Here is a 14,558-nt window from a genome sequence, read left to right on the forward strand (position 1 = left end):
ATAAATGACGGTTTCACACCGGGGTGCTCCAGTACATCCTCGTCAGTAATGGTTCAGTCTATGAGGTGCCTGTCGAAAGCTGGTTTCACGGTATACCAATGTGCACTTCATGGAAGGGGTCAAAATAGCTATGTTGGCACGTAATAATGTGCCTCGTTAGCTTCATGAGGCTCCTCTGACTGCCACTGTTACGAATACTTAACAACAAAGTTATTATTCAAAGTGGTACATTTTCGTAAAGCATGAAAGTTTTCACCGTAATATGTGCGTGCTTCTTGAGGTAAAAACAATGATAGGATCGACGGAGCGGGGGTCCAAGTACAGCGCAGTCATCTGACACACACACACACAACTTTTTCGGGGGTAGGAGGAAGTGGGGAGCGGAGGGGGTGCCTGCTGCGTTCTTCGTCTTTTCGTTCTTCATTTGCTGCCGTGTTCCTGCTTGTCAGGGCACATTTCAGGGTGGCAGCCCTATTACGTTCGAGGGTCATAACTAAGAGAAAGAAGCCCTTCGAGTTCTGCTTGCTTCGCAGCATTAGCAATCAATCATTTCGTGTCCTCTCTCGCTTTCTCTCTCGCTTAGGCACGGTCTCCCCCGCCCGACGGAGTTACGCCGGGGGACAGAGGAAGCGAAGCCGCCCTCTCCCGAAGCCTTGCAGGGTAAGCACCGTCATCATTCAAGGGTTAATTCGGCGTGCGCCGCGCGGCTCCCCGTCAGGTCATCTAGCGTCTCCGCGCTCGGAAGCGAGACCCCGGTGTTTCGAGTAAAGCAGGTGGGCACGGTGTGCGTGTCGAACTAGGCGCGATCCCCGACCGGTAAACGGGATTACACGAAACGGCGAGCGAGGCAGGCAAGCCGTGAGCGCGCGCGGGCGGCATCGCCCGATATTCGCAAATTGAATCATCCTCTTCGAGACACGGTGCCGACGGGCACCCCTTGTAGTAAGACCGCGCGGCCTGGACGGCGCTAGAGAAAAGAAAGGCACCGGCATGGAAAAAAAAGAAACGAATGAAAGGAGCTGATCGTGAGACGGGGCTTGGGGAGGGATGCGAGGCTCTAGAAAGGGAGCGGTATCATCGGTGAACGTACCGGTTCTTCTTGCCTTCCATTTCCACGCGCGCTGCACCAGCTCCCACTCCTTCGTCGCACGTCGCTAGCACCTGCGGGAATCTCGTACGCCCCCACTTCTAGGTGCCTTCCCAACTTCTCTCCAGCTTCCGTGCGCGCGCCCCTCCTTTTGCACGCGTATACCGCGTGCGAGACTCGCAAGGATCGCGTGACGCCATCAGTGTGTGCAAGGGTAAGATGCGGACGGACAAGAAAAAAAAAAGATAAGGAGGTGGGCGCCCTACGCCGTTTTCGTGCTGACAACTACGCGGCACGTGAGCCTACCCATTCTTTCTCTGCTTGGCGCAGTCGCTGATTCCCGAGCTCATAGAGAAAACCGCGTCAGCTCTATAGCTTCCCCCCTTTGTTGGCGCGCCAGCCCTGAATGCGCCGTAATCGGCGGCGCGCTACCGCCCGCAAGCGTGCGGGGAGCAGCCGCCCGGGAAAGGCGACGACAACGGGCGCGCACACCATCGCCAGAGTATAGTGGTGCCGTGGTGGATGCGGCCGCAGCGGGCGCCGATGCCAGTGAGCAGATTCGCCGCTTGATCGCGCGGTGCCTCAATAGCCGCGAGGTGTTGCGGGGGGGGGAGGCGGAAAGGGAGGAGGGGTGGTGTGGGCGCGCGCTAGCGTGCCGCCGCTTCCGACGCTGCCGCTGCTATCCGCGCGCCTCCCAGCCTTCCTTGCGAGGTCCGTTGTGAGCCGTGTAGATGACTGGGAGGAGGGGGAAAAAAAAGGACGGGAACAGCCAGCCCCCGAGTGCGACTGCAGTAGACAGAGAGAACAACCCTGCCGGGAAGAAACCCGAATCGAGGGGAGCTCTCCCGCTATCGGGAACACCTTGAGTCAGCCAGCCCTTGTTCGCGCTTCCCCCGTATGATGATTGCATTTGCGGGTTCCCCCGACGTTGTGGCTGATACCCGGCGCCCTTCGCTAGCACCAATCTCTCGCTCTCTTTCTGTCTTTCTGTCTCTCTGTCTCTCAGAGGGGTTTCCCAAGCGGTCTCACTGCCTCTTCTATTCTTTGCTTTTATTTATTTATTTATTTATTTATTTATTTATTTTGCCCTTGAATGTGTGTATATTCCCTTTCTCTTCTTTTTCGTTCAGGATGGTGGCGTGCACACTTTATCCCGGTTTCCGGTGCAGTCTCAAATGCTCTTTGTTGGCGGTCGCCCGATCTGTATCACAGCATGTGTGTCGTGTTCGAGGCAAGTCCTACGTCAGAGCGCACTATAGGGAATTAGTATAGGGAAGGAACACAAAGAATAAAGAAGTGGAGTCTGGGGATTGTTGGTAGTCATGCTGTTCGATACATTCAGACATTATACGCTGGAACCAGATCCTCATTGTACCCGACGGAGAACACCAGTGCAGATGGAATAGTCGCTGGGACGGTTTTTCGTCGTGAACTGCTGTCTTGTTCGAGCTGGTTACATAATTAATATGGAAGAAGAATAAAAGTAACAAATAAAGCCTTTAGCTTCGAAGGTAAGCCATTTTCCACGTTCGTTGTGGAAACGTTCCCATATTCTGGCTCTTTTACGCGGCACTCTGAAATACATCAGTGCAAGAAAAATATCGAGAAGCATCGAGAGACAAGTGATCGCGCGGGAAATTGGAAGCAGCTGCGAAGCGGGAACGATAACATGGCGCACCCATATTTGGCAACTTTATCGGAGCGTTGCTTATTGTACGCTCCCCTCACATTGCACGTGCCCCGGTGGCTGCATGAACGGCGTTGATTTCGCTTACTTGACCAGCGCGTCTCCCACAGACGCCAGCGACGCGCTCTCAGCTCGGCTGTGAAACGAAAACGAAGCCAATTAGACGCACGCTCCACGCTCCGATTCATCGGTTTCGTAGCTAAACGTGGCCAGCGCTCTACGTTCCGCTCCCAGTGTGATCACTGTATGCATGTGGATTAGTGTTCCCACTAACGTACCGCTGAGCGGCTGTGTGTGCAAGGATAGACCGGTCTATGCTCAAGTAAAACTCTTGCTTGGGCTAGTTAGCTCATGCTTGAAGTAGGAAAGGCAAGGCGCAGAAGACCAGGACTCAAGTAGAAGAACACAAACGACAGGACGGCAGGAGGCAACGCTACTGGTCTGAGAGGAGCGGACCGTAATCGCATAAACTGTTTGTTCAACTATACAGACGCCCGAGGCCTGTTTTCGCTGCCGTCGCCGTCGCCGTGCTGTCGCAGTATCGTCAGCACACGTGCGGCCCACGTGCCGAGGGTTATTAAGCATTCGGAAGCGTGATAGACGCGCAGTGCCACTGTTTATTTGGCGAGATTATTTAACCATCCAAAGTGACCTAAGTAGCTAACTGTGGTATAAACTTTTTTAAAACAGGGTTGAAGTGCCTCAGACAGGCTGGCCAACGTTTCGATAGGTGGACCTATCTTCGTCAAAGGCGGCCTCGTCATCCTCGGCGTGTTAGTTTTAAAGGGCGAGGATGACGAGGCCGCCTTTGACGAAGATAGGTCCACCTATCGAAACGTTGGCCAGCCTGTCTGAGGCACTTCAACCCTGTTTTAAAAAAGTTTATACCACAGTGTGCCATTCCATCTGCCAGCCCCTTTCTTGTTTTTAAGTAGCTAAAGAAAGCTTTAATCGTGAGCTTCTCATCAATGATGAAGCCCAGTACAACCTTACGCGTCCCTGACACCATGAGAAACTTGGATTCTCTTGGCGCGTTTCCACGTGGCCAGCTTCCTATACAGGACTTCCGCTGACGGCAGCGCTGTATTTAGACAGTAGCGCTATCGTTGCGCGGCTGTAGCAGGTAGGCGTCACCGACGTGTAAGATTACCGATACTAGGCCACCTCATGGATGAGATGCTCACCACCGCCCATGTACGCCCTGCTCGATCGGCGCCGCAGAGGGTTCTGGGCAGCGTTCCGCCTCCCGCTGCTAGCACGAGCGCTGTACACGCATACACTAACGCCCCCCTGCTGCGCAACCATGTACACGCAGTGGCCTGAGCAGAACTGACAGATAAAACTTGAAGCTACAAACTCCGATGGTTTTCCTTCGGTCTGATTTCATGCAGCATCCGACGAAGTGCAACGCCGCTTGGCCGCACTCCCCCATCGCGCCGGCGTTGTAAGACGCCTGGCAGCTGCCAGAGCACTGCTGCGCATGCGTCAGGAGCTGCCTCGTACAGTGTCGCGCCAACAATTCTCCCTGTTTGTCTCCTTAGAACACCGCCCGAGAGGATTGAGCCGAACGCTAAAAGTTTTCTATCGATTTCCGTGCTTCGCCTTTTGGGCTAAACTGCCCAATTCTTTAGTCATCTAGAGTGTTGTCTGTCATTTTTACGTGCGAATTCATTACTGATTGTCTTTATTTCCGTGTTTGGGGCGTGCGCATTAAACTTAATAATTTTTAGCGAAGTTTACAACTACAACTTTTCTAATAAGCGGACACTACACTGCGATTTGGGGTGCGATCTTGTACGCGTTCCAAAATAGAACGGAGGCGGTCCGTTCCACCGAGCCGCACACGGTTGGTCAGTTTGAACGGTGAAAAACGCCATGACGTCAATTGTGAAGTGATATCTGCTGTCAATCATTCCGTGTTGTCTGCTATCGGACAAACGCAACGGAATGGACCGCCAATTTCGCGACGGAAAGAACGGACAGCCTCCGTTCGAGTTTGGAACGCGTACAAGATCGCACCCTTGTTGTCCACGTAATCTCAGTCTTCTGAAATAATTTTGCGCGAAGGAATCCAGAGATCATTTATTAACATACAATGATGTTACCAAACATTACTATTTAGGACGCAGACAATTCCCATAGCCACATTCAAAACTGAACAGGGCTCAGGCAGTCTCACTGCGCTTATTGCAAACGGGTACATATCCCACACCGTACACCATTAATAAAATATATCCAGAGAGGGAGATTAAGATGGAATGCAATGATTGTAATGGCATCATTGGAATCAGACATATGCTGGCGGGGTGTCCCGCGACTCTCCCCAACCTCGTTGAAGAATGGACACAGTGGGAGAAAAGGATTCAAAGCCCATTGTTTCAGGACCAACTAAGGGCAGTCCAGAGGGCCCATGATGTCGCTGAAAGGCTTGGCCTGACAGTGCCAACGTGGGAGCGGCCCGCCTTGGCTTGAGAAGTCGAGCCTCCGGACCTCAGTACAATAAAAGTTTTCACACACACATGATGTGAGAGAGTAGCGCTATCAGTCACAAGACATTTGTCATGAGTCATTTTGACTGAAAATAAATTTGTTTCACCGGCTATATTAACGAAAAAACTTTAATGAGAAAAGAACTTGCGAGGTTTCCAGCCCGTGCTCAGGCCACCAGGGCATTATGTACGGTGAGGCATAGTCTTTCCATTGCTGCCCGGGCCCGTTGGATAGCCCACAGTTGGTCGTGTAGTTCCGAGCTAGTCAGAGCTCTTAGCCATCGCTCCTCGAGAAGGTCCGGTTCTATGCTGTCCTCGACATCTATTGATCTTATCTTTGTGCACTTCCATAATATGTGTGTATATGTGTACATATGCGTGTACATGTGTAGTACATGTGTTTAGGGGTTATGCGCATGAGGTCACCCGCTAGGAGCGCTAGCGGCGTCCGCCATAACTTTGGTCGCGAGTACTCGCTGCCTACGCGATCAGGCCTACGTCGCCCAGCAGTTACCAATACGCACGAACCGTTCAGCATCCTTTTCAACGTCCCTTTCAAGCTCACTTGACGCACGGCCACGGCGCGTAGCCTTTCCGGATACGCAAACACTGTACGTAGACCTGTTCAATAGACCAATAGCAACTGCACTGCGCACGAAACACTGAAACGTCCGTGCTTATATATCAGCGAGTGGTTAACTCCATGAGGCGAATGGCGGGTCCAAAGATAGGGATCAGATGTTCGCGCAAGGAAAGCCGCTGTTATTTTCCCGATGTTCCGCGACCGACGCGACCGCAAACATCGCGTGGCTGCACCGGCGATGGTGTCGCCACCTCGCGGATCGAACTCAGTGCATACCCGCCTGTATCAAAGTGTCATTCTGTATGCGTTTCTTTCGCTTTTTTTTCCTGTGCTTAGTCTCACATATTCCCGGCTTCAAACAGCCGCATTTCCAAAACAAGTCGGCCTACACTTCCTCATTAGTGCATCATGCATCCTCGAATTATAACATTCACGCCTTCTAGGCGATCTGCGTTCGTTTATGTACCTCATGCACTCACGTGTCCGCATCTTGCCGCCTGCATAGCCTCTATCCGGCTTTCTGGCTGATGCGCACGGGTATGTACCGACTCGTGTAGTTTCAGGCATGGATTGTAAGTACATTCATTGCTTACTTAATTTTTTTTTCTCTCTCAGCCGCCGGAGTTCATCAGCCATCCTGTCAAAGCCGAGGGCATTGGAAAAAGAAATGAAAAGAAAAAGAACAGATAGAGACAAAGAAAATACGCGCAAGAATAAACGCCAAATCTCTGGATCCCAGCATTGCATTACTCCGTTTTATGTTTTTATTTTTTTCCCGCGTGATCTCGTAGCTGCCGCAGCGCTCGGAGCCGCGGCCAGATTAAAAATTTGATTCATGAGTTGCCGCAATGACTTCATCTTTCAGGGCGCCTCAGCGGACCGGAAGCCTGAGCGAAAAAAAAAATAGTAATAAAGAGGAGGGCTCTATGGACCGCAGAGCAGCCGAGACTAACACGCACACGCACGTACGCGGTGTTACACAGGCACGCTTTGCTTATAATGAAGAACATGGCGCGAAAAAGGTTTCAACTCTTGGTCTTGCCCCGAGGTTGGGTTTCGAAGCGCAAGCACAGAGAAGGGCGTACTGGTGCATTAGGATGATGTCCTATTCACGTTCCCTTCTTCTTCCTTTCTTGCATCTTTCTCTCTCGCTCTCTTGCTCTGTATCTCTCTCTCTCTCTCTCTCTCTCTCTCTCTCTCTCTCTCTCTCTCTCTCTCTCTCTCTCTTTTCTTTAGCTCTATACGTGTGCAGCGCGCCTTCGACGTTTTGCTTTCATTCGGCGCGACGTGCTCGCACAACGGGCCCCCTTTTCGGTCGTTAATCTATAATTTCTCCCCCAGGGCTATCCGGCCGCATAAACGGGCCGCTCTTGCATTATTACTTCGACTGAGAATTTAGGATCCCCCGTGCGGTTCCAAGCCGCGAATACAATCGCGTATAGCGCATTAATCTCTTTGTTGGCACACCTTGCCGTTGGGCTCCCCGCACTTCCAGCGTCGTTGAATTGAAAGAGAGTCTCTCGCCTCTCATTCGGAGCTTGCTTTATACCGAAGTGCAGGCGCACTGCTCTGCTCGAGAAGCGAGGCTGTTTTGTTAAGTCGTTGAACAAGAAGCTGATTTGGTTCCTCCCGCGTGGAATCCCAGATGGCACGTTCAGGGTATGGAAGAGAAAGGAAAGGTATTTATTTCAAGATGCAGAGAGATTAACTTCGCTAAATGTATATGCGAATGAAAAATAAAGATAGAAAGCAGGGAGGACAGACAAACGATTACCGCCGGTCACAATTACCGCGAACTATCGCAGCGCAGGATTACGTGCCGCGTAATTAACAGAAATTCAGGCTCAAGCCATCTGTGCGTCGCTAAATCTAGACTTGAAAAATATTTACAGAAAACTCCGCCGACGTTACGGACGTCATTGTACCCTATTAGAGCGGTTTACCTCGCGGTTCTTGGGAAGTGTGGTTTCGAGGCTATTTGTCTGGCATTCACTTAATTTCCTTTTGCACGTTAGTGACGCCAGACTTTGCGCTCACTAACTGCTAAAATTCCAAAACCCGCATGTGTGCCTTTCTTCCTGGCGCATTGAACAAAAAAAAAAAACAACGTGGTCTGTTTGAGTACGTAAGATATTACGTAACCGATGTAATTAGGGTGAAAGTAAGTTTCCATTGGTCCAGAAGATAGTGCTTGAATGCTTGAATCGATGCTTGAATCAGTGAATGCTTGAATGGCAATGCTTGAATCAGTGAAGGCCCGAGTAATATATAATGTCGATGCCAAGTTCCTTCCTTGTATCCGATAAACAATTAAGAGACCCGAAAGGGTTCCAAAATGTTTGGTACCAAATGCATTAGCCAGAGAGGGCACTACATTCTATTATCATCAGTTTTTCTATTTATTCAGAAGTCACCCACAAGGTATCTAGATTTCATAACACAATCTATCATTAAAATCCGTACCAAGTTAAAATACGGAAGCATCACGCCGTCTTTGAATGTAGCCTGAAGTTCAAGCTAGGAATTTGCCCTCCAAGGCAGGACTCTGTCTTGTAACTTCTCGCTCGCAAGAGCACGTGTCCGGCGCCTCACAAGAGGCAATGGACACTACACCTGTCCTCAAGGCGCACCAAACGCCTAAGGAGCGGCGAGGCTCCCTCGAACGCTCCAGAAAGGGCAGAACTCCCGTTACAGGGCCTCGAAAGGGCTCTGTAATTTAATCTCTGTAATTTCCATAATCACTAGTTCTGTTTCTGTACACACAGCACCTATTAACTTCCAATATGGATACACAAATAATTCAATGGAACGTCAGAGGTCTTCTCAGACACCTTGATGATGTGCAAGAACTCATCCACAAACACAATCCAAAAGTGCTGTGTACAGGAAACACACTTAAAATCTATACACACAAACTTTCTCCGAAAGTATGTTACGTTTTGCAAAGACCGCGAGGATGCTGTCGCATCATCTGGCGGTGTAGCCATTATTGCTAACAGAAGTGTAGCGTGTCAGCATTTAAAGCTCCAAACATCCCTTGAGGCAGTGGCCGTTCGAGCCTTACTTTCAAGTAAACTCATAACCATCTGCTCCTTGTATATACCACCACATTATCACCTTCACAGACGAGGCATAGAATCATTACTACATGAGCTCCGGGAGCCCTATTTGATTCTTGGTGATTTTAATGCACACAGTAGTTTGTGGGGCGATTCACGCTGTGATGCGCGAGGTCGCGTCATTGAACAGCTGCTTTTTTCGTCTGGAGCATGTCTCTTGAATACAAAGGAGCCTACGTATTTTAACCTGGCTAACAAGTCATATTCTGCCATAGATCTTAGCATTTTATCGCCGACACTTTTACCTTATTTTAAATGGAGTGTGCTTAATAACCCGTATGGCAGTGACCACTTTCCAATAATCTTAAGTACGACGAAACAAGATCAACTTCTCCCGCAGGTCCCCCGGTGGAAGGTTGAATCAGCCGATTGGGAACGGTACCGAGCTCTTACTCATATGACGTGAACTGAGATGTCCGGTATAATCATAGATGATGCTGTCACATATTTTACAGCTTTTATACTAGATGCCGCCTCTAAGTGTGTTACCCAAGTGAGCGGCACTGGTTCTAAGCGGCGTGTTCCCTGGTGGAACGATGCATGTAGGCAAGCGCGGAGGAATCAGAACAAAGCATGGGCGCTGCTTCGCGATTCGCCAACAGCAGAAAACCTGGAAAACTTTAAGTATGTCAAATCACAGGTGAGAAGAACGCGCCGACAAGCAAGACGAGAGAGTTGGGCAAAGTTTATCTCAAGCATTAACTCTTACACAGATGAGAGAAAAGCCCGGAATAGAGTGAAGAAAGTTAACGGGCAACAAACGTATTCCTTACCTTTAGTAAACAGCCACAGAGAAAACCTGGAAGATCAAGCCAACTCTCTTGGTGCACATTTTGAATACATATCGAGCTCCTCGCACTACTCCGAAACCTTTCTAAAGAACAAAACGCGAATAGAACAGCAAAAGTTACAAAGAAAATGTGCTAAAAGTGTGGCGTACAACGAACCATTCTCCATAGCAGAACTGCAGGCAGCACTGAACTGTTGTAATACATCCGGCCCAGGTTCAGACCGCATAATATATGAGATGTTTAAACAACTACCCCCCGAAACACAAAAAACCCTCCTTTACCTTTACAACATTAAATGGTTTTCCGGCGAGATACCCTCAGTTTGGAAGGAGGCTATTGTAATCCCAATTCTAAAGCAAGGAAAGGATCCTTCCTCTGTATCAAGCTACAGACCCATAGCATTAACAAGTTGCCTCTGCAAAGTTTTGGAAAAAATGATTAACTGTCGCCTACTACACTTCCTCGAATCAAACAATTTGCTCGATCCATACCAGTGCGGGTTTCGGGAGGGTCGATCTACCAGAGACCATCTTATACGCATCGAGGCACGTATCCGTGAAGCTTTTGTCCATAAGCAGTTTTTCTTATCTGTATTCCTTGATTTGCAAAAGGTTATGATACTACGTGGCGGTTCGGGATATTGAGAGACCTCTCACACTTAGGTATACACGGAAATATGTTCAATGTTATCGAAAGTTATCTGCCAAATCGGACATTCCGTGTTCGAGTGGGCAATGTTTTGTCACGGAAATTTGTACAGGAGACTGGAGTGCCGCAGGGCGGGTTGCTCAGCTACACGCTCTTTATAGCAAAAATGAATTCTCTCCGTCTACACATACCACGTAACATCTTTTATTCAACATATGTTGACGATGTGCAGATAAGATTTCAATCAAGTTCTCTCGCAATCTGTGAGCGACAGGTCCCGCTTGGTCTTAACAAGGTCTCCAAATGGGCTGATGAGAACGGGTTCAGACTGAACCCACAAAAAAGCACCTGTGTCGTTTTCTCTAGAAAAAGAGGCCTGCATCCTGATCCTGAAATTGTGTTGCATGATGAGCGTCTGCCTGTAAACAGGGAACATAAATTTCTAGGCATAATTTTAGACGCGAAATTAACTTTTATACAGCACATAAAGTATCTTAAAAACAAATGTATGAAAACAATGAATATCTTAAAGGTTCTCTCACGCACAACCTGGGGCAGTGATAGAAAATGTCTCATGAACTTGTACAAAATCCTCATACGCACACCACTAGACTATGGAGCCGGACTAGGACTATGAAACAACACACATCCATCCATCCAATTTATATATATGGAACTTTAAAACTGATGGTAGCGCTTCTTCGTCGTCGTATCGTCTTTTCTTCGTCTGTCCGTTCCTTTTTAGCGCTACCATCAGTTTTAAAGAATGCATCACCAACTAGCCCAGCACCAAGTTTTATTGAAGTATATATATGGAGTTGGGCATAACCGCTAAAGGATCGGTCTTCTCTACCAAGATAAGGTCAGTGTGTTCCTTTTCATCATGAGGTTTACCGATAATACATGCGACTGGCTCCAGGCAAGCTTAAGTCAACCTGTGGTCAGTGGTTATCGAGACTTATTAATGCAGGGACGATTCTGAAGTTGCTGAAGTCGTCCCTTCAATCAAACCTGCCTTGAACGCTTTCTTTTTTTTTTCCTGTAAGCTACCCATATCATTGCAACAATTCCGCACAAACTCAAAGGGAAGAACGTGGAAGTGGTTTGCTGCGAGATGTAAAACACCCGTCTTTGTTTGAAAGCGTCTAAAATTTGCAAAAGCGCTTTCGAGTGTGCCTTTAATATCAGGAATGAAACGGCCACGGTTTTAGTTCATAGCGAAGGGAAGGAAGTATTATTACCGTCCTCGCCTAGGCCACCCCATATATTTTACCTGGGCAGAGCTTTTCAGTTACCAGAATCACTTGTTTCACCTCGCGTTGCAGTTTGTTGGGACCACAGCAATCGCGCCCTGTGGCGCATGGTAGCGGCTGCGCTATTGAAAACTTATCTATTTACTTTGGAGATCAAGTTGCCGTACAGCAGGGACGACCTTGCATTATGGGAAGGTTGTCTCCAAGAGCAGATATCAAATGAAACATATAAACCTAGCAATGCAACGAGCGAACGTTGCTAGCATAAAATATTTGTCGTAGACTTGAATCTGGATGCTTCCACTCGTAATGTGCTCGATCTTATCTAGGCACCTTTGGGAAAAATCGAAGTGTACCAGATATTTTAATAACTGTACCGCGAAGTATTACCTTAGATATCGTGTGGATTTCATATCGCATGTCGTATTAGCCCCGAGAATTAGGAGTGGCGCCCTCTCGCGAGTGACGTCACGGCCAGGACGCCGCTCGCTCCGGCTCGCTCGGCTGCCGCGCGCGCTCGTTCCCTTCGTGTATGCTTGCGGTATGTGTGGCTCGAGCCGTACGTATTGAATAATACGTCGGCTTCTTTCAGCTGCTATACCTTAACCACAGTTTCTTCTTCAAAAGCGTGTGAGTCGAGAAACTTTGCGGCTTGGATATCGCAAACTAAGTAGCGTTAAAGGGGTCTGCTAGGTTTTGCAATGCATATATGCGCCGTGTCTATCGGTAAATGTTGACTTAAAAAAATATATCTGCAAATTCAACGCGCGAAGTTGTGCATGATGCTTCGCTAAACATTTAACATTCCTTTAGTATTTAGCTATGAGAGGCATTGCATTTTACGTGGAAGAAAAATTTGGTAATTGGCGTCAACATGTTATCTGATTTTAGAAAGACACTGCCCAGCGAAGCTCTCATCATGATTCCTATTACTGTGGTGTGTTGTTCTATTCAAATATGGCCATTCATTAATGCGTAAAAAAATAGTTAGGCGCGCATTTCTTATGAAAAAGTTTGCTGCTACTTTCATCCCCCTCTGAAACAGGCCTCCAAAAAACGAATTGCTCATGGCTGCTAACACGACGGCGCGTCATGCAGAGTATTTACACAGTTAATTCACAAACAGCATAGTAGCAATCACCTGAGAGAAAAGTTTCGTTGTTAAGATCGAGAGCCACTCAATTGAAAGTGATGAAATGTTTCATAGTGGCCCTCAGTAGCCTTTATCGACAATATGGCACACCCCTGATCACGTAACAGTAGCAATCGACTGTCCGTATGGCGAGGCACGCTATGTTCGCGAAACCCATCAGTTCACTACAACTTCGAATTAAAACCATAAAGCATGTTTTTTACAGCGCCAACTGGAATGGCTAAAGTATTCTCGAACTACTACACCGCAGCTTAGATGTCCTGTATACAAAAGGAAAATTCAAGCACCTTCTGTCTCACCATGTCTCAATCCAGCGTTATTCAATTATACAAACAGATAACTATTCGCTTCGTCGGTACATAAAAGAGAACCTTGCAGGCAAATTAAGTTTGCTCCAATCCAATCGCAAACATTCATAAAGAAAGCACCACAAGCCTTGCATATACTTTCACTTGATTTCTGACCCTCCACCGGGGGAATTTCGATATCTTCAATATGTCCCATACTACTAATCATTGACGCTTCGACTTCTTTCTGGCTGCAGCTATGCGGTCCAGCAGGCATACTTCACTTAAAAAATTGGGCCGAGCAGCCTGTGTCAGTTCGCCAAACAGATTCGTCATGTATATTCCTCAAGCAGCAAGCACCAGTAAATTTCTCAAGTGAGTTTGATTTGGTTTATTAATTTCCATTTACACACACACATGTACAGAGGAGTGGTAAGTGGAGGTGGATGAGGGAAAAAAGTCGCACAGACGAGGCTTGAGGTAACCTCACCCTCTTAGGTACAATATGGCTGCATGGGGTAACACATCAAGCGCCATATAAATTACATTTATATAGTGGCCATAAAACATTGCAGTTATACAATATATGAAAGAACAGTGAAATATTTCCACAATAACAATGCAAGACACACTGCGGCATTGAAATAAATAAATGATATACACTTGGTAATATAGACAAAAAAAGAGGAACATAACTTACATTATTAATCATTAACAAACGCGCCCTAAAGAGGTGAGTTGAACGTGTAACACGGAAAAGGAAATATATATTGTAAATAGCTGTAAGCCTTCATTAACTTTACTTCAAATTTCCGCCGCTTAAAAAAAATAAACACGTGAAGAACCGCCTAATGTTGACAGGCAGTTAAAGAAGCAAGTGAGGCGTGTAGAATCTAAGCTCCAGTATTAGTTAAGTCCCCGTGCTACTGCCGAGCGTTTCTGTGAGGAAATGCAAAAATTCGATATTATACCATGAACTACTCGTCGTAAGCAAACCTATTTTAGCGGAATAAAATCAACGTAACTGCTGTAGAAGTGATATATAGCCAGCTTTGTGACATACTTGTTGCACCGCGGCAGGTATGGTATCATAACTGGATTCCTGTAGGCTATGCTTTTGCGATTGTCTATCCGCGCATAAAAAACCCGCAATGGGCTGGTCTGCGTCGCTTCGGCTGGCACTGTAGCGTTGCCTTCGAGAGCTGCATTGTTGTCTAAGAAATTAGCTCTTTGAATAAATGTTCGCAAAGGAAGACGACGTAAAAATATATTTGAGACGACCGCCATAAGTATACAAGCAGAGAGAACGAGGGCGAACAAACGAAAACACCGCAGAAAGCGCCCGGACAATGCCCGAACTGTAGCAGACGACAGGCGCGAGTCCTTGCCCTGACGTCACGCGAGCGGCGCTCGCAGCGCCGCTCGTGTTCGTTCTCGGGGCTAATAGTATATCATATACCA

General features: G+C 47.8%; 1 protein-coding gene across 5 annotated transcripts in view; it reads left to right on the forward strand.

Moving 5' to 3' along the window:
- The window catches only part of LOC139059120 (uncharacterized), a 724,926-nt gene that overhangs the window by 441,042 nt on the left and 269,326 nt on the right, over window positions 1–14,558 (forward strand). For 2 of the 5 annotated variants that reach the window (XR_011513932.1, XR_011513930.1), the window contains exons 3-4: window positions 584–660; window positions 6,462–6,553. The exons of 2 other annotated variants lie outside the window; for them this stretch is intronic. The gene's annotated coding sequence lies outside the window, so the exon portion shown is untranslated. Of the gene's footprint in view, window positions 1–583; window positions 661–6,461; window positions 6,554–14,558 lie in introns of those variants that run through there. One more of the 5 variants, XR_011513931.1, reaches the window with a different exon arrangement.

This window comes from Dermacentor albipictus, chromosome 4 (assembly GCF_038994185.2).
Source record: "Dermacentor albipictus isolate Rhodes 1998 colony chromosome 4, USDA_Dalb.pri_finalv2, whole genome shotgun sequence".
Classification (NCBI taxonomy): Eukaryota; Metazoa; Arthropoda; class Arachnida; order Ixodida; family Ixodidae; genus Dermacentor; species Dermacentor albipictus.